Source organism: Rousettus aegyptiacus, unplaced genomic scaffold (assembly GCF_014176215.1).
Source record: "Rousettus aegyptiacus isolate mRouAeg1 unplaced genomic scaffold, mRouAeg1.p scaffold_m13_p_15, whole genome shotgun sequence".
Taxonomy (NCBI): Eukaryota; Metazoa; Chordata; class Mammalia; order Chiroptera; family Pteropodidae; genus Rousettus; species Rousettus aegyptiacus.
Window position 1 is genome coordinate 24,732,459 of NW_023416290.1, and position 27,037 is coordinate 24,759,495.

General features: G+C 35.9%; 1 protein-coding gene, 1 non-coding gene and 1 pseudogene across 2 annotated transcripts in view; all 3 read right to left on the reverse strand.

The window, feature by feature from the left end:
- The window catches only part of SPIDR (scaffold protein involved in DNA repair), a 379,872-nt gene that overhangs the window by 47,176 nt on the left and 305,659 nt on the right, over positions 1-27,037 (reverse strand).
- On the reverse strand, positions 1,170-1,276 carry LOC118612061. The gene has a single exon (XR_004954772.1). It is a non-coding gene; the product is annotated as a U6 spliceosomal RNA (small nuclear RNA).
- Positions 1,874-1,994, reverse strand: LOC118612287 (annotated as a pseudogene).

Sequence of the window (27,037 nt, forward strand, 5' to 3'; positions counted from 1 at the left end):
CCTGTTGTCTTATTTAAAGAAATTGCCACAGCCACCCTGACCTTCAGCAACCACCACCCTGCTATGTCAGCAGGCACCAACATCAAAGCAAGACTCTACGTTAGCAAAAAAATTATTAATTTCTAAAGGCTCAAATGATGGTTAGCATCTTTCTAGCAATAAAGTATTTTAAAATTAACATATGTACATTCTTTAAAGACATAATGCTATCGCACACTTAGTAGATGACAGGATACTATAAACATAAATTTTATATGTACTGGGAAACCAAAAATTTGTGTGACTCACTCCATTGTGATATTTGCTTTACTGCAGTAGTGGGTTGGGACTGAACCCACAATATCTCAAAGATATGGTTGTTAACTGTTTTATGGATATTTGGAGTAATTAAAATGTTTTATTTATTTATAATTTGTTTATTTTTTATGTCTACAGCACCTGGTCTTATTAGGTGGTCTCCCATCCAAGTACTAACTACTTAGCTTCTGAGATCAGACGGGATCAGGCGCGTTCAGGGTAGCACGGCCATAGACAAAATGTTTTAGAACTAGATGGTAGTGGTGGTTGCATAACGCTGTGAATATACTAAATGCCACTGAACTGTTCACATTAAAATGGCTAGTTTTACATCATTTCAATGTAAAATAAAATGTCCAAAAACATGAATAAATACTTCATCAAAGAAGATACACATATGCCCAATAAATACATAAAAAGACGCACAATACCGTTAGGTATTAGGAAAGTGCTAGTTAAAACCACAATGAGATATCACTACATGCTCACTAGAAAGGGTAAAGTGAAAATGATTCACAGTATCAAGTTTCACTGAGGAATGGGAAAAACTGGAACTATCATGCATTTTAGGTGAGACTATATATGATATAGCTACTATAGAATATAGTTTGGCAGCTTATTTTTTTAAATTAATTCTTTCATTGAAGTATAGTTAGTATACAATCTTATACTGATTACATTAATTAGTTCCAGGTGTACAATATTCAACATTTTTATATCTTACAATGTAATCATCCCACAAATTCTAGCAATCATCACGCACCATGTAAACTTACTACAATATTATTTACTATATTCCCCTTCTCCTTTTCACCCATCCCCCCACCACTTCTCTTCCAGTAACCAACCCTTTGGTCTCTCTATGTCTGTTTAAAAAAATGGAATGCTTCATGAATTTTCATGTCATCCTTTTGCTGGGGCCATGCTAATCTTCTCTGTATCGTTCCAATTTTAGTATATGTTTTGCTGAAGTGAGCACCACTTTGGCAGTTTCTTACAAAGTTAAACATATACTTATATGGCTAGTCATTACACTAAAGGTATTTTCCCAAAAGAAATAAAATTGTATGTCCACATAAAGATTAATAGACAAATATTTATAGCAGCTTCATTAAATAATAGGCTCAAACTGGAAACGAATGTTCAAAATAGTTATGGATAAATTATGTTATATTCTTACAATGAACTACTAATCAGCAACAGAAAGGAAAATGAAAAGGAACTACTGACACATGAGGCAATAGGAATAAATCTTGAAAAAAATTTTGCTGACTAGGAAAAAATACGTCAAGTGTAGTTTATATTTATATCAAATTATAAAAATGCAAATTGAATTCATAGTGACGGCAAGCAGATATATAGCTGCCTGAGAAAAGCGCAGAAGGATTTACAGCAGAGGATATACAGGAACTTTCTGGAGTAATGAAAATAGTCTATGTCTTCATTGTGGTGGGCATTTTTTTAAAAAATAAATAAATTAATTAATTTTTTATTTTTTAGCTGAGGCAAACCTTGGTTGACCTCACAGACTGTAAGGACCTTGTCAGCTTACAAGCTCTTATTTTTTTACTTTTTACATCTACAGCACCTAATCTTCCTAGGTGGTTCTCCCACCCAAGTACTAACCAGGCCTGAACCCCGCTTAGCTTCTGAGAACAGACAGGATCAGGCTTGTTCAGGGTAGCATGGCCATAGATTGTGGTGGGTATTATATGGTAGAAACATCTGTCAAAACCCATTGAGCTCTATGCTTAAATGGGTGCATTTATTTTACGTGGGTAAACTGTATTGATTATAACATACCTTCAAAAATTTGTATAAAGGAAAAAAAGGGATAAAGGAAACAACTTGAAAGAGATCTCACTGGATAAACATAGGATAATTGTGGAAAAAAGATGAGAAAACTTATTGGCACTTTTGAAAGTTGGTAGGATGTCCAATTCATTGTGCTAAAAAGTGCAAACAATGGGAAAAAATCAAACACTTAAAAATCAATTAGAAAAATATACTTTGCAAAGAGGCATGTTACCCTATCATTATACATAAACTTTTAAAGGAAAATTGTAATGTAATATAAGTGCATGTTTTCTTGTACACCTTTAACAAATACTTTTAGAGATAACTCTGAAATTTTAAAATTATGGATATATTTAGATTTAAAAAAAATGAAATGAATATATTATGATGTTCAATATAATACATTTAAAAATCTTACCTTATATCTGCAACCTTCTCCATAAGAAAACTTTATGCAACAGTAACCACTTGCAAACTACTAATTCTACCCTGACCGAGGGTTGAAACTGCTCCCATATTCTCTATCTGAGCTATAGCAGGCTCTTAATAAATACTGGATGAGTCTCTCTGGTAAATACATATACAGCAAACTCACATAAATACCTGATTGCAGACTGTTCACAGAAATATTCATTCACCTACTCGCTCACTAATGCATTCATTTGAAGCTTATTGGGATTAATACATTGTAGGATATATAAGAGGAGTGGGTCAAATAAAAATAATATAATTGAGAATCGAACAAAAGATAGCAGGGTAACATTAACACCTAACACTAATATAATGTATTATGGCTAGTTAGAGCCTTCTCATATGTTATCTATTTAATCCTTTAACTGAAGAAAGTGGGCATTATTACCTCCATTTGATAGATGTGAAAAATGAGGCTCAAAGTGTTTTACATACTAGCCTAAGTAGTAAAGAAGTAGCAAAAACAGGTCTTAAACTCAAGGCTCTTGATTTTGATATTTTTGTGCCATAACATCACATTATAGTAAGTTATAAGAATGTAGAAGAAGAGTGATCAATTTTGCATTATGGAACTAAAGAGGGCATCCCAGGGTAAGTAGCATTCTGGTTTGCAAGGGAAGCACGAAGAACACAACAAGGAATAAACTCATGGCAAACTTCATGATGACCATAAAATCTGGAACATCCAAATCCAATCTTTACAGAGAGGCAATGATTTCTTCTACCACTACGTCGAACTGTTCAAAATATAGTTATATATATATATATATATATATATATATATATATATAAATTTTAACTAGTCGGTGATGAGGATACCTACTGAGAAGAACTTTGCGCACACTACAGCTTTCCAGAGATACTTTTAAATTTTGATAAGAATCATATTAGAATAAAAAGATCACAATGTAATTTATGCTAGAGTATCCAAAAAAAAAAAAATGGGTGGGGGGTGCTGCTAATTTAATATAATGAAGGAAAAATGCTCTTAAATTAAGTCCCTTGAGAATAATTTATTAACTGGCCAATACAACTTAACATTTCATTCAAAATAAGCAAAACTGTCTAATTTAATCAGAGACCCAAGTGGGAAAGGGCAAAAGATTACTCTTTCATAATATTGTCATGTTTGGAACAGTATGTTATGTTAAAGCAGGGATAATAGTATACACTTTTACGTTGAATTTATAGTATCTTTTTTGTCCATAGACCATTCCATATTATAACCTCTTGGAGGGAAGTGCTTTAATGTTTATCTTTTCTCAAAGGCCTACTTCCCTGCTAGCTGCCTCCTCACCTGACTTGCCTCTCTGTTCCATGTCTAATTAAGGAGATCGAAGAAGAAACTTGGGAACTAGATTCCCCTTCCTAAAGAGGAAGCCCTAGCCTTTCTGTAAGAGGGAAGAACCTACTATAAGAGGTTGTATACTCACTCTCATGCAATTAAGTTAATGCGTGCTTGACTATATTAATGCATCCCACACTTTTGTAAGCATCGTTGTCAATATATACAAACATCAAGATGAATACAAAATCTCTGTGGGTCTGCTTCATAAAACCAGAAAGAATTTTTATTTTTTTTAATTTACTGGGGTGACACATTTAATAAAATTATACAGGTTTCAAGTGTAAAATTCAATATTACTTCTTTTGTATATTGCACTGTGTGTTTACCACTCAAAGTTAAATCCCCTTCCATCCCCAAATATTTGACCCCCTTTACCCTCTTCTACCTCTCCCTTTTTCTCTCACCCCTTTTTTCTCTGGTAGCCACTGTTGTCTGTGTCTGAGTCCATTTGTTTTGTTAGTTTTTTGCTTTCTTTTGATTACTTGTGTTGAGAAGGGAGAGGTAGGGAATTGGTTAAATCACTGCTTTAAATTTGCTCTGTCTTGTGCCTTTATCTCAAATAACCAAAGAAGGGTGCTCTTGTTTGTTTACTCTTTTGCCCTAGAGATGAGTTATTACTATTTTCCTTCTCCTCCTTTTATTCATGCATGGTTACACATGCTCTCCCACCTTGTTCTGCTCACATAGCTGAGGCTCAGGAGTATAATGGCTCAAGCCTGAGGTAGAGTCACTGTCTCCACTAGTTCGACTGGAGTGGACCCGTGGCATTTAACAGTCCAAACCAGAGTTAGCTTATCAGCAGCACTCACAGAATTCCATCCACTTTTGCTTCCTATTCAGTGAAATCAGTGCTAGTGACATGTCTGAGCAGAAAAGGGCCACATGATCAACTTGTCTTTCCTGAATTACCAGAGATGTTACCCATAAATCACATCATATTCAAGGGAACATAAATGTCTTCCCAGGGAGGCAGCACCATGTTAGGAACTCTGGGACCTTAAAAATGTGCTAACTACAGTTAAACTTGAATTTACTCAACACAGGAAGAAGGGAACAAAGCTTAGAGGGCTATCGTGAGCGTTAAAGTGACACAGGGCTCTGCACAGTGACTGGCACAAGAATTGATCTTTCCCTTGCAGAGTACTTAGGGTGATTTTTATAATAAAGTTTTCCTTTGGCGGGAGTATTTAGGTCAATTGTTATAATGTAAATTTTTCCATATAGTTCTTAAACATCTTTAGGTAGAGCTACACCTGCAATGCTTACAGTTGTTTGCTATTTTAAATGGTATTTTTGTTTGTTGCTGTGTGTTGCTAATCTAGTAGAAAAGTACAAATGACTTTTGTATATTGTCCTTTTGTAATTCATCAGTCTTACTAAAATTTATTATGTATAATACTTTTTATAAAGTTTTATGTAATCATTTTTACCCATGCATACTAATAATTTTCTTCTACTTTCCCAATTCTTATGCTTTGTACTAACTTATATTTTTTAACTGCCCTTTAGAGCCCTTGGTACAAAGCTGAAAGAGAAGCTAGTGATACTGGATATCGTTATATAGTTCTTGATTTTGAAGAAAATGTCTTCAATGTTTTACAATTAAGAGTGAAGTTTGTATAGTTTTTTGTTGTTGTTGTTGTTTGATAGACATCCTTCATCAGGTTAAGGATTCCCAGTTTGCTGAGAAATTTTTAAAAAATCATGAATGGGTGTTGGATCTTATCAAATGCATTTTCTGCATTAATTGAAATGATTATGTTTTTATTTTCTTTGCTAATATGGTGAGAATTATACATTTTCAACTGTTAAAACATTATTTTACTCCTGAGATAAAGCCAAGATCCTATTTGCTATGTTTTATTTAGGATTTTTGTATCTATGTCCATTAGTGATATTGACCTTTAATTGTATTTCTCATATTTGATTTGTTATCAAGATTATTTACATCAGCTTCATATAATAAGTTGACAGGAATTCCTTTTTTTCTTTGAAAAATTTATGTAAAATTTGTTTTTGTATTTTGATAGTTTGAAAGAATTTAGTAGTAAAATTATTTGGCTTTAGTGCTTTTTTTCCTTGGAAGATTTTTAATTATCAACTCAACTTCTCTAATGGCAATTGAATTTTTGGGGTTTTCTAATTTTTTCTTGACACTTTGTTAAGTTATATTTTCTAGGTATTTGCCCATTTTATCAGTTTTCAAATATATAAGCATAAAGATAGAATTGTATCCTCTTACTATGTTTCTAATCCCTAATGAAGTTGATGTCCCTATTTTTCCTTTACTATTATTTATTTATATCTTTTCTTTATAAATTTACCATAGAATTATTATTAATCATTTTAAAGAACCAACTCTTGGCTTTGTTTATCCACTTTTTCTTTGTTTATGTCATTAATTTTTATTCATATTTTTATTCAACTTCTCTCAAGAGAGAAGTTTAAAAACTTCTCTCTTCTGTTTTTTGGTATTTATTCTATTGTTTAACTATGTTAGAAACTTAGCTCATTAATTTTGAGCCTTCCTTATAGAAGGAAGTTTCTAAAATGAGCTGTTTATATTTAGACCATAAAATTTCTTCTAAATGTCAAATTAATGCAATCACATAAATTCTGCTATTTAGTATTCTTATTATTTATGAGTTCTAGGTATTTTAAAGTTTTCATTATTATTTCCTCTTTGATCCATGAGTTATTTGGAAGTAACAAAGTATTTTTCTATAAGGATTTAAAACATATACTTTATTAACTCTAATTTGATTGCACTAAGCTGAGAGAATGTATTCTCTAATAATGATGCTTTTAAATGTATAGAGACTCATTTTATGGCTTAGCATAGAATCAATTTTTATGAAAGTTTCAAATGACAAAAATACACATGCTCTAGTTGTTAAGTAGGTTTCGTACATGATCTATTAAGTCAAGTTACTAAAGAGTGTTTTTCAAATCTTCTATATCTTTACTAACCTTCTTTCTGCTTCACTGAGCAGTTATTACATTATCTATTGTTGCATAACAAATGATCCCACAAATTAGAAGCTTCAAATACAAACATCAATTTTTCACAGTGTATATGGGTTAGAAATCCATCATCTTGATAGCACTTGGTTAGTGACATGCCCTGTTCTATTTGCATTGTTTTATCCTCAAAAGGCCTTTAAAAGCTAAGCTGCTATTATCTTTACTTAGCACATAAAAGATGGAAGATCAGAAAGGTTTAGTATCTCACTCAAGGCCATACAACATCAAATAAGAAAACTCTAAAAATAAAATTAAATGAATATGTAAGTGCATTTGACATAAATATGATTTTAAAAGTGGGGAATTACCAGCCTAACTTCTAGAGCTAGACCTCCATCATATTCCAGGTACAGTATAACTGATCTACACACTGTTGTAATAAGCAGTAAAGAATAGACCTTCAGTCTAAAGCAGTGTGTGTAATCTAAAAGAACTCTGTGCTAATGGAATGTTTTATATCTGTGTAGTTGAATGTGGTAGCTGCTAGCCACAAGGGGCCACTGAGTGCATCCAGTATGGTTAATGTGAGTGAGCAACTGAATTTTAGATTTTATTTAATTTTAATTATTTTAAATTTAAGTTATCACATGTGGCTACTGGCCACCCTGTTGGACAGCATAGTCTGAAGGTATAGGAAGTAAAGGAACAAAAATGCTAATAAATACTTAATAATCAGTTAATAAACCTTCCAAAGAGCAGTAAATAAAAGTGATAGCATAAGTGAGCAAGAGGTAACCTATTTACAATGTTTCCAAATTACGTTTTATCAAACAGTAATACTCAAAGATGTTAGTTAACAGATATTCCTTGAAAATCATCACTATCGCCAAAATGTTGCTAGGAATATTTTTTCTAAAATGTAGTTTATCAGATCTATGGAGAAAAACAATGAAATCACATATGATTATTACTCTGTTCAATTCTTCTTACAAACACGATATTTTATACCCAAGAACAACAGGAAATCCCAGACTGGTCATCTGATGAACATATGATTTTAGGTCTGAGCATTGTGCATAAGCAGTATTTAGCAGGTGATTCCCATAAAAATGCACCATCTATCTTAAGGTGACTAGTCTTAATATTTTTACATATGTGTATGACATTATTTAACATGTTGTGGCTATACGACACTTATATAGTAAAAACTCATGTTTCATGGTCTATACGACACTTATATAGTAAAAACTGATGTTTCATGGTTCTGTGACTAAGAAAATTTTATACAAAAATTAGAGTTTTTTGGCTTATAATTACGTCTGGATCAAACAAGTGAAAAGCTGGACGACTTCAAAATGAAGATTAACAACTGTGATCTTTGATTTTTACAATAATGAGGAGATGAGTTGCCTAAGATGAAACAATTAATGAATGTTCAATCTTATTGCTTAACCTGAGGATTTCAAGGCCTCTCTCACCTCCTAAAAAAAGTGTCATGTAAGTTATTTGTTTCTTTCAGAATTTTGAATATTGTCCCACTGCCTTCTGGCTTTACCTGTTTTTAATGAGAAGTCAGCTATCACCTCTAACCACTCTCATGAGCATGTGGCCTCGCCCATGCCAGACTGCCAGGGATGTATGTGATTTAAATTTAACACCCTGGCTTCCTAGGAGTTGCCCCTGAGTCAGAGCAGCTTATTATTGTTCATCCAGTGTGGTTAGAGGTGGTGCTGCAACCCATATCTTCCCCTGTGGGCTGCTCTGAGAGCTCCTAAGTGGGTTTAGCCCAGCGTATCCATCCCTACTCTGCAGTTTGACTGTGGTTCCAGAGGGCTCTTCTTGGCTGTTTGTTTTCCTGATTTTCTCTGTTAAAACATTTATTTGTTGATACAGTATCATGAAGGTAGAAGTACTATCTGAATTGCTCTCCATTATTTTCGACAATGCCCTTGGGCATGGAATTCTACTGTTTCGAATAAAGTCAACCCTCTCAGGCAGCACTATAGAACTCTTTTTCCTTATAACCTGTCTCCCTTGGGGTAGAACCTCTGTGCCGCACTCCTTCTCCTGGAGTGACACCTCTGCTCTTGAGTGGCTGCTAGTGGTGCTAGTTTTCTGAACTTCCCTCTCCGGTGTTGTGCCTCTACACTATGGATTAGGTGGAATATGACAATTATGTCAGTATTCTTGGCCTGCCACACTTGGGGTAGAGCTTCTAAAAAATGGGCTAGGAAATAAGAAACGCTGGTAGACAGACTTCCTAGAGTGAAACTGTGCCCTAAACTGGGAACTGAGGGGAGAGGGGCCCATTTCTTGACTATACTCCCTGAAGTAGAGCCCCAGAGTAGTTTTCCTAAGATGAATTTGTTGGTTGGGGAGTGGGTCATGGCTCAAGGGCCACAGACTCCTTGTTCTTAGTAGATTTTTTTGATTTTGTTGATGGGATGTTTCTCCATTTGCTGTATGCCCTTAGGACAATTTCCAGAAGCTTTAACTGATTGTTTTTTTTCATAGTTTTCTCCAGTTAAAATGTTTGTTTTTTAGGAAGAGAATCCACTGTGTCTTCACTCTGTTGTTCTACAAGTCAATCTTTTATTGGTTTCTTCAATTTATTTCCATTAGAAATAAAGATCTTCTGGATTTTTAGCATGTGTTATATAAGAAAACATAATGGTTCTTTAGCCATTATTTGTAAGTATTGAGACTATTTGGAAACTTTCCATTTTGAATTTGTAGACTTAAGTGTGAGTTTTTCTTAAAAGACATCTTAATTTGCTTGAACACAATAAATGAGACAAGTACAAAATGACCAAGTCAGACAATAGAAGGGTAACAGATGTAGTGAGGCCTAGAAGGCTACAGAGCCATGAAATAAATTTCATAAGATTCTTAGTAACAATGGCACTTAAGGGTTTGTCATTATAGTCTAAAATAGTGCCCTGGTCTTCAGGGAGTGTCTAGTGAGTCTATGATCCATGTATTTATGTGCTTAATACAGCACAATTGCCACTGCCCAAGTCCTCTGCATGGTGCTAGATATGTGGTAATGAACAATCCTGTCCTCTGTACTTCCTTAGGGAAAGACCAAACACACAGATAAATATACAATCACAAGTCCTGGAAGAGCCAGAAGAAAATATAGAGTGCCTTGAGAAATAACACTGGGGTGGGATGGTCCATTCAGGGTGGTCAGGGAAGTTTTCTTAAAAGAGGTGATCTTTAAGCTGAGTCCTGAAGATTTCAATGCACTATTCTTAATTTAAAATCAAAGTTCTATTTCTGAAACAATTAAATTTTAACAAGCATTTGTGAAGAAGGGAGAAAAGGGGATGGGAAGGGAAAGGACTGGGTTGGGGAGCAATAGAGAGGTAGCATCTTGGTGGAACGAGCCTCATAACTAGGTATGCAGGGAATGTGAGGGGAATGGGGGGGCGATATGGTCATGTGGTAATGGGCCTGTATAACGAGGCTGACATGACCAGAGATGGTAAGTCACTGGCATATGTGCCAACTCACACAGTTACCTCCTGCTGTCAATGAATCAACAATCAGTTGACACTAAAAAGTGTCAGATAAAATTTTCTTTCAGAAATATAACTCTTAGGATGAGGTGGAGGATGACTTGAACAGAGAATTTTTAGAGAGCATCTCCTTAGACCCAGTATAAGTTTATTGCCCTAATCAATGACAAATGTCTGTTAGGAAATAGTGAAGTTAAAAAGTGGTGTTCACAGGCCAAGTTCAGCTGGCTGATATATTTTCTTTTGGTTTATACAGTGTTAACTTTTAAAAAAATTAGTAACAAATATTAAATATTGGTAGATTTTACACAAAATTCTAATTTCCCATTGTCTTAAAAAACCTGCAGCTCTGGCAGCACTAGGTCAACAGCTGTGGATAAAGCACAGTCTTGTCAGTGTACTTCATGGGCCCTCGCTTGCACCCAATACCAGTCTTCATATAGCTGCTGTCCTCTTTGGCTTCTGTCAGTACATAAGTAAGCATTCGAGAAACATCTCAAGGCAGACAGAAGAACACAGTCATGAGTGAAGGATGAGGGACAGGGAAGAACCTGCGCTGGCCTAAGATTTCCAAGGAGGTAAGTGTGGTAATGGAGAATAAAGAACTGCTTCAGGGTCAGGCAGCCCAGATGCGGGTCTCATTTTAGAGAATAGCGAAGCTATGGAATCCAAAGTTGGTCAAGTGACTTGAGCCAGGAAGCAGGCAAAGACAGAGCTGATTAGCACAGACTATGGAAGTCCAGACTGGTCAGTGGAGGATGGGACTTGAAGCAGTGGGCAGAAACACAGGTGTAGAGGAGCTAGGGTCCCAGCCCTGCTGCTACCACTGACCAAATGTGGCAGCAATCTGGCTGACATTCCTCTCTCTTGCAAGATGGAGAGTTACTCTCTAGAATTATTTTTCAATTATTTTAATCTAAGGAAGACTAGATAGTTATATATCTATATGAGACTGTAGATTAGTCACCTGAGCTCCTTGAGCAGACACTGTAATACCAAGTCACCATGCTCAGCAGGACAACCAGTTGAAACAAGCACTGTCTTTAAAAAGCTCTGATATACTGTGAACTTGGCTGCTAGCCAAGACATGTGGAGATTAGAATTGGCATTTGAAAGTTATGTGGTGGGTCAGTGTTTATAAAATTGAGCTTCCACTCTGGGAAGCAGGTTGCTTTCCTGTCACAGACAAGGCAAGCATGCACATTCAGTTAATATCAAACTCTCCGCTACCAGTGATGGGCAAGCTAGGGCTTAGGCTGCAGGCAATTTTCCACACTCCAAAGAGCACTGAGCAATGTTAGTGGTACCCTATACCTCACGTGAGAGGGACACTGCTATTTTTAGAAACGATTAACTTAGATGCTAGAGTAGCAATGAGAAAATGTCTTATAGCAAGAAGTAGGATGTTAATGGTTAGAATAGGAGACTCAAAACTTCATTTATTCCATGAGACAGTTTGCCATTCAAAATTCTTTGAATAAGTCTGGCAAGTGAATGCCACTTATTTAAGATCAATGTCCCAGCCATGCTTCTAACATATACCTTCATCCAAATAAAATCCCTCCACCCATTTTCATGATTTTAAGCATGTGGTGCAGGGGGATGACTGGCCTAGAGGAGAGAGGCTCTGTTTTTAGGCTCTGCTGCTGATGGATGTGTCCCTGGCTGATCAGAGTTTGAACTCTCACACCTGTGCAATATAGACCACCTGAATTTGCTTCATACCCAGTTAAGTGTGTGTACCTAATCTGCACTCAAAATCTTAGTTTCCTTCACCCACTAGCAAAATTTACTTTGTTACAAATGCAGTTAATTGACAAGATGATGATCTCTTATGTGCTAACTCTCATAAGTTCGTAAGCAGGTATGTACACCTTTATAAAAAGGGTGATCCTTTATGAAGAAGCTTACAGAAAGGCATCTGATAGCAGCATAAAGCGCACCATCTTGTACAGAAATGATACTGTCACACGTAAAACCAATTTGTGATTGGCCTTGCAATGTTGCCCTCATCATTAGTCTATGGCAGTTTTGTTTGTAAGGTAAAGCTCCACTCTAGATAGAGCAATAAACAATTATTAAAATACCCAATGTCTTCAGCTTGCCCCTGACCCCAGCCAGCCATGCTCTACCCATTCCACCTGGGAAAATAAGACAGCAGTCAGAAAGTAGTTCAAGTGTAGAATGTTATAGCAGAATCTCCTTTATTTTAGTCATTAGGAGCCATTTGGCAAGACTGATTCTATGCATTTCTGAGCCATGAGGGTGAGGCCTGGACCATGTTGGAAGAACTGACTAAAATTGATGCTGATGAAACTACATTCCACAGCACATTCCCAGCAATATAAAATAATACAGATAAGAAGTTCACTGTTCAGTCACAGCCATGATGTTGGAAGTATAAAAATCCATTATGGAGTTAATATTTGTCTTTAAGAACATTTCCCCCTCTTATCTTACCAGCTTAATATCATAGAATGCTAATCAAAGAATACTTTTAATTCTAAAAATACATGTATTGTTAATCTGTAAAAGCAACAGAACAAAGTACAAGGAATGAGGACAGGAAAACTTGATTTGTAGAGAAAGTTTTAGTGAGAGTATAATTTGACTCCTTTGAAGTTTTAAATGTTCCTCCTCAACTTTGCAAAACTATTCATTTTTCCCTTTCAATCACTGACTCGATGTTATAGTATACAAGTGAAGAAAAGACATGTGTGTGTTTATGTATGCGTGTGTACCGAAAGAGGAGATTAAGCGGCATGCGGGATGTTTACACAAGTTACGAGCAGCTCCTAGCGATTCACCAACAATTCCCTGCTTCAGTCAGTCCCAGCTGTTTCATTCCAGGTCAGTGTCAACTTAAGCAGCCTCTAAGATCAACAAAGATCTTGCTCTCCATGTTGTAATCTCTTCCTTAATTTCGGTTTAAGAAAGAATGGGAAGAAATTAGATGAAGTGAGAAAAAAAAGCAACAGAGAGAAAAGAAAAGGGAGAATGGGGAGAAGAGAGTTTGAACATGAATAGGAGAGGAAAGAGTCATTGAAAAGAGGGAGGGAGAAGGCAGAGAGGGAGGAGAGAGGGAGTCAGCCTCTGCTGAGTGGGTGGAGGGCCTTTCCCCAGCTCCATCAACCCACATGGCAGACAGGAAACCAATGCAGCAGGACATTGTGTTCTTCTGAAAAACAACCAGACTGCACTCCTAAAGTAAACAGTTAATCCTGCTGTTTATCTTTTTAACATGACGAGATGTGAACGGGATGGTTTCTACTGCACAGCAATGTGGTTTTTATTCATTAAAAAAATCCTATTTTTCCTTTGCTAAAATAAAAGCATGACATATAAACATTGTAAATGAATGAGAACAGGAAGGAATAAAAATCTTTCATTGCTTAAAGTGACTTAACTACAGGATGCCAAAAAGCCTGAGACAGGCCTTTTCTATACTCATACATCCTATTTTTGGAAAATACTGCATTGCTTAAATTAACCAAACCAAAACAAATCACCTGCTGCAAGCTTGATCTTTAAAGACACAGATAAAAGTGCTGACATAACTGGTGCCACCCTGGACCTTAATTCTACTTATTACTCATGAAGATAAGACTATATAACTTGGCCAAGACAAGAGTAGGAAAAGTACATTTTATGTATTACTAGAAGTTTTTCTATAGAACAAGTTTTCAAAGATACATAGTTTTTCTTATACATTTTTACTAATTGAAATATCTGTTGAAATAATTGAAATATCTACTGAGATTCACATGCAGCTGATAAGATACATTACAGAGAGATCCTATGTACACTTTGCCCATTTTCCCACAATTATGCACTATATCTTAGCAAACAACAGTGCAATGTCACAACAAGGATATTGGTATTCATATAATACACCAATCTTATTCAGATTTCACCAGTTTGACCGAGGTGTGTGTGTGTATGTGTGGATTTAGTGCTACAAACTTTTCTTACCTGTATAGGATCCTATATCCACTACCATAGTCAAGATACTGAACAGTTCCATCACAAGGATCTTTCGTGTTGCTTTTTTATAACCCACTTTCCTCCATCTCCCCACACACCATCCCTAACATGTAGAATCCAATAATTTCTCCTCCATTTCTAAAATTTTTCCATTTCAAAATGTTATAAAAATGAAATTATCCAATATATAATCTTTGGGATTAGATTTTTTTTCCCTTCACCACAGTTACCTGGTGATTAATCAATGCTATTATGCCTTTTATTTTTATAACAGCTTTATTGAGAACTAATTTACATATTATAAAATTCATCCTTTTTCATTGTGGCAAAACACATAACAAAAATTACCATTTTAAGATGTACAATTCAGTGGAATTAAATACATTCACAATATTCTATAACCATCAGCACTATCTAGTTCAGAATATTTTCATCACCCCAAAAGAAAACTTCAATTGATTAAGCAGCCTCCTCAACCTTCCCTCCCCTGAGTATCTGGCAATAACGAATCCACTTTCTGTCTCTATGGATTTGCCTAGTCCGAATATTTCACATAAATGGAATCACATGTGTGGCCTTTTCTGTCTGGCTTCTTTTTAGCATAATGTTTTTAAGATTCATCCAGGTTGTAACATGTGTCAGGATTTCATTCCTTCTTGTTGTTAAATAATATTCCATTGTATGAATATATCACATTTTAATTATCCATCCAATAACTAATACACATTTGCGTTGTTTCCACTTTTTTTGCATTTATAAATAATGCTGCTATGAACACCTGTGTAAAAGTTATGTGGACGTTTCCAGTTCTCATGAGTAAATTCTTAGGAGCGCAAGAGCTGGATTATACGGTAACTCTGTTTAACTTTTTGAGAAACTGACAAACTGTTTTCCAAAGTGGCTGCACCATCTTACATTCCTACCAGCTGTGTGTGAGGAATTCAATTTCTTCACATCCTTGTCAACACTATTTTTTGTCTTTTTTATTATAGCCATCTTAATGGGTGTGAAGTGGTATCCCACTGTGGTTTTGTTTGCATTTGCCTAATGACTAATGATGTTGATCATCATGTACTTATTGGGCGTTTGTATATCTTCTTTGGAGAAATATCTATCTGAATTCTTTGACCATTTTTAAATTTAAGTTTTTTATGCTGAGTTGCATGAATTCTTTATATATTCTGGATACAAGTCACCTATCATATATGTGACTTGTAAATAAAAATTTCCTATTTTTAGGGGTGTCTTTTTACTTTTTGATGATGTTCACTGAAGTACATAAGTTTTTAATTTTGATGAAGTCTCATTTATATATTTTTCTTTTGCTTTGTATGCTTTTGCTGTTATATATAAGGAACCATTACCTAATATAAGGTTATGAAGATATAGTCCTATGTTTTCTTCTGAGAGATGTTTTAGTTTCAACATTTAGGTCTATGATCTGTTTTAATTCTTATGTATGGTATGAGGCAAGAGTAAACTTAATTCTTCGGTATGTGGATATCCAGTTGTCTCAGTGCCATTTGCTGGGATTACCATTGTCTTTCCATTGAATTATCTGTCACCCTTGTCAAAAACCAGCTGACCATAAATGAAAGGTATCATACTTTTTAAAGAACATATACATAATGCCAGGGATAGCTTTAAAAAAAATAATGTTATGTGAGTGTAGGTCTTTAAGAAATAGTTTGATTTAATCATAGTTTTAGTCTATCACTGGCAAAGAGTGGTATGAATGCATCTATACTCCCAAGGGTATACAGACTAAATTTGCTGCTATATTTATTTAGGTCCAGTGAACACAAAGATATGTAACTGGCCACGACCTCATTTCATTTAGTTCTATTACTTCACCATCATTATGCAGAGGACTTCTAAGGCTCTATGTCTTCTATGGACAAAGCTTCATGTCCAAATTTGTCCCTACTCCTGTGTGGCCCCTCTTTGTGTAATGTGGCCTTACCAATCTCTCGGCCATTTTGTTTCAAAATTTGAGAGCGTAATTTATTTCCCCTTTTCACATCCAGTTGCCATAGCCTATCCATTTTATCTCTATATTCTAAAATCATTCCTCTTTCTCTTTCCTGTGATCACTATCTTGTTCTGCTTGTGACATTTCTTGCCTCCTAGATGGATTAGGAACATGCTTGCTAATTGGTCTCCTAACCTCATTCTTCTCTTTCTTCTAATTTCACCTATAGGTTCCTGCTAAAGTAAGCTTTCTTAAAAGAAAATTACTCATGTCATTCAACTAATCATGGACCTTCAAAGGTATCCTAATGATTCTTACTTGTCTCTTGATGTGTGTGAGTCTAAGAAGATTAAGCTCCTATAATCACTTCCCCATCTGATTATTGGTTCCCACTAGTTCCTCTAAACTAATCCGGTATTCCTTGCCACCTCCACTTATCTAAGAACACTCATTTTTCAAAGTCAAACTCAGATTCCATACCTTTCATGAAGACTTCTTTCATTTCAATAGTGTAAACAATTCTTTTTCTTTGTACTCAAAGTGGTTTACTTTTTGCTTTTTATTTAGTTCTCGTCACATTCTATGCTGTACTATAAAAACTTTCAATAGATCATTTCTTTCTTCTTTTTGCCTGGAAGTTTCTTAAAGGTGGGTATCGTATTTCTTATTTCATATATACCCATCGCAGCCCTTAGTGCACCAAGTTGAATTAATTGACAAGTACTTATTCAGACTTTGTGGGGAAAGAAGGTGTATGATATAGTTCCTGCCCTTAGGGACAAGAGCAGGTATTAAAATGCTTTATACAAGTAATTTGTAAGGAATGACCTCTACATTGTTACAAAGTATAGGAGTGGGAAGGGAAATATTAGTGTCCTAGTGAAGTTTCAAATTTGAACAAGGTAAGTGAAGGATAGGAAGGAGGGAAGGAGGGAAGGAGGGATCTTAGCTTAGAAAGTTTATTCCTCAAGATGTGTCAAATCAACTCAGCAGCCCTGAGCAGAAAGTAGTCTTATTTTCTCTTATTTATTTCCTAACTCACTCTCAAATGAGGTGTCACTTGTATTCCCATTTTTCCATGCCTACTCATAAATGAAACCTGAAGAGACAAAGGTCTGTACCTGAGTGTAGAGTAAAGAACAAGGTACCAACCATGGGGTACATGTTTTGGTAGTGCCATAAGTAAGTTATAGTGCCTATAGCTTCCTTGGGATTGCCAAATTGTGTGTCAACCACATAGCCTTTCTCAACCAGGTTCTGAAAGGGAGTTAAGCCCTAAAAGTCTAAGGCTTCACTCTGTATAATGGATAATGACCCGCCTGTGCATCTAGAATGGCACTAGTGATATGTTATCTTGGGAGAAATGAGAAGACAGTTACTCAAATAATCTTCAGGATTCCATAGTTACAGTGAGGAAGCCAGTTGAGAGTAAATGAACCTAGAGGTAAAAGCACTACTGCATTGGGCATATTGACACAACAAAGAACAGTGTTTAAGCATTCTTAGATGATTTATTTCTGAATTAGGGTTTCATAATCTAACTGGCCCAGAAAACAGTCCTGTCTGATGCAATGACTTATAAATCACCTGTGTTTATAAAGTACAGCTGCATGTTCTACCTGCTTTGATCCTACTAAATAAAACACAAACTACCTAGGCTAAGGCATACATACAAGACTTTTTTCTGCTTCAAGTATCAATGGTAATTTTGCAAATTCTGCATTTCTACGCATATCTGTTCTAGGAATAATATCACTGACGAGTATTAAATTGTTTTAACTTATTTTTACAGTGAAGTAATTTCAGTTTCAAAGACTAAAGCTTATTGTACTAAAGAGAACAGACAAGAGGTCACTTTCAGAAGACAACTCTTTCTCAGAGAAATGGTCCTCAGATATGAATCTGCTGTTTCTAGCCCACCTATCTCTGTCCATTGGACTGCATGCCACAGCAGCTGACATTCTTTCCAGCGTTTTACTCAGCCTCATCTTCCTACCTGGTTTGGGCACTTAGGACACCCACTTTCTACAGGTCTTTGTTTTGTAATGATTACCCTATACCTACATCTCTTCACTCTCCACACACCAGCTCTTGAATATGGACTAGTGGACTAGCACATTTTGGAAGTTCAGAGCAGTCTTCTCTAAGCTGATAGCCTGCATTGCCCTCTTTCCTGCCAAGTTTCTTGAAAGTATGGGCCTCACTTACTTCCACTGACTGACGTCCTATTCCCTTCTGTGATAATTAAGAAATTCTTGAAAAAAAAATCTCAAATTTGCTAAAAGTTCTAAATATAGCACAAAGCATGTTTTTCTCCCTCTGAATCACTAAAAGTGGCTACAAACAAGGACTTTCTCCTACACGACTGCTATATAACCATCAAATGGATATTGATACATCCCTCTATCTAATTCTCAGCCCTTATTCATACTTCACCCATTGTTCCAGCCATGTCCTTAGTAGCAAAGGAGATAATTCAGATGTTGCATTTAGTTGTCATCTCCCTTTAATCCTCTGCAATCTGGAAGGGTTCCTCAGTCTTTCCTTAACTTTCATTGACATTTTTGACGATACAGTTCCAGTAATTTTGTAGTGTACAAACACTCATTTTGTCTGATATTTTCTCACAATGAGATCCAGTTTATCTATCATTGGTAAGAATAATACAGAGGTGATGCTATTTCTTTCTTCTATCTATCTATCTATCTATCTATCTATCTATCTATCTATCTATCTATCTATCATTTATTATGCCTAAAGTATCTGGTATTCCCAGTGGTCTCCCATCCAAGTACTAACCAGGCCTGACTCTGCTTAGCTTCCAAGATCGGGCACATTCATGGTGGTATGGCTGTAGTGCTATGTTCTTCTAAATAGTTGGCACAATATTTTGATATGTCCCAATACTGATGATGTTCACTTTTATTACTTGATTAAGGTGATGTCTGCCAGGCTTCTCAACTATAAGTTCCTTTTCCTTCTGAAATTAAAAAAAAAAAAAATATATATATATATATATATATATATACACATATACACACACACATACACACACATACATACATATATATATACACACACATATGTATGTATATTTATATTATGTGAGAGATACTTTCGAATATGTAAATATCTGATTCCTTATCAAATTTTCAATGCATTTTTTTTTTACATCAGTGTGGACAAGTGGATTTTTATATAGTGGGTTATAATCCATAACTATCACTTGTTTTGATGCTCAAATTACCCCAGATTTGGCTAGTGGCAGCTCCTTTTAAGCTAGCTTCTATGTCCTTTTGTTTCGTTCCCATCATTCCTTGAAAATATTCTTACTTTCTGATATATCAAAATGTTCAAAGTTCAGCTTGTAATTTCTCTCATCCAAACCTGCAATCGGCCATTTCACTAAAGAGCTTAGTTTCCTTCAGATATTTAGTAGCTAGTAGCTGGGTTCACATTGCTACTATAGTACCACTGCTTTAGGACCTCTTAGTGGACAGAGCTGGGAATTGTATATACACACACATCTTCTCTCACACATTAATACACATTTACTTCTGTTTATTCACCCATTCGTCCATCTTGAAAACCATGAGTTTACATTACCACAAGTTCATTTTAGTTTTCTCCCTTCCTATGTTTATAACTCACAGGTACCTCAAACTCAACATGTCCAAAACTGAACCCATCATTTTCCTCATTCTCTCCAAATCTGTTTGCCCTCCTGAATTTCATGTCTAACTTAATGATGCCACCACTTATCCTATTGCCCGAATGTTATAATCCTTCTATATTCCTCCTTTTTCTCTACCCTCCACATCCAATCATTCACTCTTGACTATCTCCTAGTATACACCAACTCTTTATCCACTAGTTTGCCTTAAAAGGGATGTAGAACTCTTGCTTCTCACATAGGGATTTACGGTTACTTCCTCTTCTATTTAAATACCTCCAATAGCTTTGTATCATATGCAGAACAGAATCAAAAGGTCTTGCCATAGGTTTTCGGACCTCTTGACCAGAAGAACCCTGACCCTACCCTTTCTATTTCTCTGACTTTTATTTACAATATGATGAAAAGCCTCACTGGCCTTCTTGATGTTCTGCAAACATGCCAAGCACAGCCCTGCCTCATAAGCTTTGTACATGCCCTCTCTACTTGGGATACTCTCCCTATACATCTGTATGGTTAACTGGTCTCTTTAGGGATTTTTACTCAAATATTACCATTTTAGTGAGACTTTCCTTGATTCTTATATAAACATAGCAACCCTTCAACCTTCACTATCCCCTTACCCAGCTTTATTTGCAGTCATAACCCTTATTACTTTATTATATTGTATTTGTTGCCAGTTTTCCTCAATAAGTAAGTTTCATTAGTGCATAGATTGTGTCCTTTTTTGAGTCCTACTTATTGCTATATCCCTAACAAGCAGAAAAATACATGACACAGAGTAGACCCACAATAAATATTTGTTGAATGAATAAATGTATCCACGTGGTCTTAGTATTATGTTATGCAGTGGCTTAATATTATACCATATAGTATATCATAATTAAATAATCCTTATTCAAAATATTTAGGTTGCTTCTATTTATTTTCATTATTTAAGGCATTATCACCATGAAGAATAGTATGTGTGTATTTTCTTTGTTTCTCTGCATTAAAGATCCAGGAATTATTGGGTCAAAGAGTATATCTTCTTTATTGCTGTATGTTATGTACTACTTTCTAAAAATTGTTTAAAAATTCCAAGAGCAATAACTGTATAAAAAGTCCTATAAATATAATTCAAAATTGAAAAGTATACAGAGGTATACGATGAAGTTTCCCTACCATTCTTGTCCTCATTTTCCTAGATCCCATATGCCCTTCATGGATAATCACTGTTATCAGGTTTTTACATATCCTTCCAGAGTTTCTTTATATATATCTGAAGAAATATAGCACATTTCAAACACTGGTCTCCACTTCTTGCTTTTTGAATTTAATCAATATAATAAATATTTCTATATAAATTCATGGCGTGCTTCCTCAGTCTTTTTTTTTTTTTTACAGCTGCACACATAGCTGCAGAGCATTCCATTATATAGATATACTAAAATTTATTTTTAATCCTTTAATGCTGACCATTTAGACTATTTCCACTCTTGCTATCACAGACAATGGGGCAAAGAAGAGCCTTGTGCTTCATACATATACAAGTATATCTGTAGGGAAAATCTAAAGAAGTGCAAGTGCTAGATCATAGAGTTAATGTGTTTAAAATTCACACACACAGCATGCACATCCACACGCATTTACACACACACACACACACACACACACACACACACACACACACACTACCAAAGCCTTTCTATGGAGTAGTAACAATTTATTCTCCCTTCACCAATGCATGAGAGTGCTTGTTTCCTCTCAGTCTCGCCAAACAAATGTTACTAAGTTTTGGATTTTTGTAAATTTGATAATAGTGTTATTTTAATTTGCATTTCTTTATTTTGAGACATTAAAGATTTTTTCATGTGTTTTTTTTTTCCTGTACAAAGTGTGTTCATATCTTTTGGTAATTTTTATATTGGGTTGTTGGCTTTTTCTCTATTCATTTCTATGAGCTCTTTGTATATTGAGATGGGCTCTTTGTAATATAGATTGCAAATATATATTCCCAGGATGCCATTTAACTTTTGAACTTATCACACAGGTTCAATAGAATTTATTAACATCTTTTGGAAATTTAGGATGTTAAGTCACAGAAAAAACCCTTGTACTTCAAGATAATTCTCCTATGATTTCCTCTAAAATGGTTACATTTTTATGCAAGGGTCCCCAACCCCCAGGCTGTGGACTGGTACTGGTCCTTGGCCAGCTGGGAACAGGGCTGTAGAGCAGGTGAAAGGTAGGTGAGCAAAGCTTCATGTGTATTTGTAGCTGCTCCCCAGGGCTAGCATCAACTCCTCAGCTCTGCCTCGGATCATCAGGCATTCGATTCTCATAGGAGCATCCGTCCCTGGGGCCAAAAAGGTTGGGGACTGCTGTTTTAATGTTTAAATCTTTGATCCATTTGTATTTTATCTTGGGATAGGATGAGAGATACAGATCCAATTTTTTTTTCCAGATGGTTAACCTGTTATCCTTGTATTATTTATTGAATAGCTACCCTCTGCCCAATGCTTTGAAATATGTACACTATTTACTAAGTTCCAGTATATATTTGGGACTTTCTCTTCTGTTCCACTGGTTTATCTATTACACTAAAGGGGAAAAAACCTTTAATTTAAAAAATGGCTTTCCTTAATTCCTGCTTCTAGATGATGCCTATCTTATGGTGTTTTGTGTAGAATAAAGAAAATATCTAGGCACAGTGCTTGGCTTTTATGTTCTGATCTCTCTCCTCCATTGTAAGTTCATATCTGATTTTATTTCTCTAGCTCAGTGTTTAATAGGCACCTGTCCCTCAAACAAGGACACACATATTGGACTCTAGTTTTCCTCTGCTAAGCCTCCCCGAGTCACTACTCTCACCTCTGGAACTAACATTGCCATCAAACCAACAACCTCAAAATCATCCTTGATTACTTCCTATCATCCCACAAACAATCAACAGCAAGTACTATGAACTCCACCTTTAAAACAGACCCTGAATCCTCCTACATTTCACCATTTCCTCACTGGCACTTTGGTCCAGGTCACCAGTCTTAACTGTCTGGATTTCTGGAATAGACTCCTAACTCGTTTCCTGGTCCTACTCTTACACCTCCACATTCTGTTTGCTCTCGAGCAGCCTGAACAATCTTTCAAAGTATGGGATCACATCCATTCCTGCTTAAAACTTTGAAGGCTTCTCATTATACTTGGAATGAAGCTGCCTGCATCCTCTCTGTGCCTATCTTCCGTCGCGGCCCCTGGGTTCACAAAGCCCCAGCCACACTAGCTCCTTTTCTGCTACTGGAACACAATGAGTTCATCCTTTTCTTTGCACTAGTTGATCTATTTGCCTAGAAAGTGTGTCTCTCAGAGCTTTTCATGGCTAGCTCTATTTCTTCATTCAGATCCTTCCTCAAAGGGCTCCTTCCTAGGCTTTCCCTTATTAGTCATTCCAAGGTAACCTTGACAGCCCACTCAGGTTACTCCTTGTCACAGAATTTTATTTCCCATAATGATAGCCAATGTTTTTTGAGCACTTAACTAAGAAGGAGACAGAGGCAACTGCAGCTTCCATTTGGATTTATGCTTTGCTAGGTATGCAAGTTAGGAGGTGGCTGGGGAGGTTGACAGTGGAGGCTGTAATCCTCAGGGTTCTTCTTCATTTGTAATCTCCGCAGTACTGGCTTAGCCATGCGGCTCAGCTTTTGTATGAGCGGGAGTCATTGCTAAGGACCAACCACCAGCATTCTGCCCTCAGTGTATCCAGAACAGACTGAAGGTGGAGCCTACAGGTTCCAGAATGTGAATACTACGCCCTAAGCCTTTGTTGACACTGCTTAGAGTTTAAATAGTGCAACAAAAAAGCATCTACATGTCACTATGATGAATGACCTTAAAAAGTTTATATAGTTGAATAAAACATACCATAGGAAATAAACAACCTTTAATAAGTTGAAAAGATGTGTTAGGTATATATACAAGGTCAAGATAGCTTATATCTGAATTATTTCATTTGGGGCAAAAAGAAAGTGTTTCCATTTTGAATAACACTTCATATTAACACTTTGAATACACAGTTCAAAGTTTTTTGATGGCAAATGCTTCTTTTTGTATATAATATATAGGAAACATTTTATTATCTACTGAATTGCAGCTTTCTCTAAAATAGAAGTCCACAGTTACAGAAGTATGGAGAAGGGCACTACATAATGCAGAACAGGAAATAAAGAGTATTGTATCTAGGAATTAACTGGATATCAGTATTTTCTATCACAAATAAGTAGATGGGCTGAATTTAGCTTAAAATACATTCGATCCCATAGTCTGTGTATGTAGCATTCATATTTTAAGGACTATAAACCTCAACATGTGCAAAATATTGGCTGAAGACCAATACACTAGCAATGGTTTTCACTGCAGTAGAACAATGTAGAATAAATGAGAGTATTCTACATTCAATACACAAGATTCAATATGCTAGATTCCTCATGTATAAATAAGATCTATTCTAAGACCTTTAAAATCTCACAAATTGACAAAGATTAGAAATATTCGAACATACCCTTGCTTTCCACCAAATTACATTTTTATTGACAGCTTTCCCTGAATAGTTCAAAACTGCTTTTTCAATCTTCAGTGAAGTTTCCTCTCCTATTTATGACCTTTTAAAAAAATAAGATAAACACTAACACTGAGAGTTACTGTTTGTGGGAAGAAACATCAGAGAAAATGACAAAGTTGCCTTAACATGGTGGTGTGGGGTCACTCGCTTAGCTGTATACAGTGAGCACAAGACAATTTCTTACCCTCTAAAATCATTGTTCACCACATACTGTGCATGGCCTTCAAGGCTCCTCTCAGCCAAGGCTATGAATTGCTAATCCTTGCACAGCAGGGATCACTCTGGTACATGCACAGATACTAGTTAGGTCAGAACACCACACCAAGGCCTGTCACTGCCTGTCATGCAGATCTGCTATTGCTCTTAGGTCCCAGCAATTCATGGCTAGGCAGGATTGATCTCCCAAAAGTGCTTGTTTGCCCCTGTTCCCCTGCTGGCAAGTATTCTATTTTAGCTCACCAATGAGTAAGAAGCCGTTTTAGGAATTCGTTAACTTCTAACTGAGCTTTTAAATGTGCTGGGTTGGATAAAGCTAAGACAGACAGCAGGGCTTTTTGTGCCAGGTGGTAGCTGAGTTCCCAGGCTTTATTTGATCCATCCTCTCTTGATAGTTTGTCCTTATCCTCTTAGGGGTTGAATGCTGAACAGCAGCCTCTCAACCACATGATGCATCCATTTGTGCTTGCTTAGGTACCACCACTTTTTATGTAAAAGTTTTAAATAAGCCCTTATTATTAAACACTACTTAACAATTCCACTATTATTAAACATTTACCTGTAATAATTATACTCTTGAAAAATGTCCATCTAGAGTAGGCACTCAAGTAAATTTGAATTGAATCTTGCTTCAGATATAAAGCAGAAATGAATCTAGGACAAACTCTGTAACATCATAGAAATAAAAAATATTCAGAAATAACACAAGTTAATGTACTAGAGCAGCAAATAGCATAGAAAAAAACTAAGGAGCTTTATTTATTTAATTGCTTAATCTATAGACTATTTACATTGATTTGCTTATTTCAAAAAAAATTATAAAGTGCACTTCAACTATACATAACTACTTATTCAGCATCTAATTAAATTTCCCTTTCAAATCACAGCTCAATGGTTGTAGTCTAGAGCATAAAACTTTATAGTTTTAATATTTATTTTCGAGTGATGTGTCCTCAAATTTTGAGACTCTGAATTCTCTTAAAAAGACAGTTCATTAAGTTAAAAGATAAAAACATATTTTTGCATATCCTGCATCTCATAGCTTACGGCATTCTAAAATGAAATTTAAGGACTGTGGGGCTTTACTGTTATATTCAACTTCTTTCATATATTTTTACTCCTCTCTTTACACTGAGTTCTTTCTAACACTTTTGGTGGATATGAAGGATCCTAATTGTGTTCTATGGGCCTTCCTAAACTCCAGAGACTGGGAAGCAAACTCTATGCATCTTGGGTTCCCTTGCAGCTAAAGTCCCTGATGTGACTTAGGACCTGTCAATGAAAGGCAGAAGTGATGCCAAGACAGAGGGCTTGATTTCGCTACCTCTAGCAAGCACAACATCAACAAAGATCTCAGGGTTTGACTAGTTGCTTTGAAGAGTCAAAAGGTAGGAATGAGGTATCTAATTTGTTGATTCAGCTTTTAGGCCACACAGAGTGGTTCTAGAGCTGGAAGTCATAGCAACAGCTACCTGATTATACAGATCCCCCTACTGTGGCTCTGGAGTTGGCAGAAAGCTGAAGTGTGAGATATCTGGTTATAGAAGAGGCAGCAGCTCCCATGATGGCATGGCTTAAAAATTCAATCAAGAGCCTGTTTCTTCAGTTTTTCCAATGATTCTAAAAGTATTTTGAATCTTTTAATAAATCTCTTTCTGCTTAAGATGAATGTGAAAACTGCAATTTTCCTCCTAAGAACCCATAATCCCAGAAAAATAAAAACTTATGTTCAATCAAAAACCTGTACACATATGTTCATAGTTGCTTTATTCCTAATAGGCAAAAACTGGAATCATATCAGATCTCCTCCAAAAATGAAATGTTAAGTCAGACTGCGGTTCAACTACACCATGGAATACTACTCAGGAATAAACAGGAACAAACTATTGAAACATGCAACAATTTGGATGACTTTCCAGGGAATTATGCTGAGTAAAATAAGAAAATCTCAAAAAGTTATATGTTGCATAGTTATACATTTTACATAATATTCTTGAAAGAAGAAAATTAGAGAAATAGAGAATATTTTAGTGGTTGCCAGGGGCTAGGGCAGGAAGTGGGTGGGAGAAAAACTTTGGGAGGGAGGCGGAGTAGGTGGGAAGTAGGTGTGGTTATAAAAGGTCAACAGGAGGGGTCACTGTGGTGTTGCACCTGTTCAGTGTCTTGATATGTGGTCCATACATGAACCTATACATGT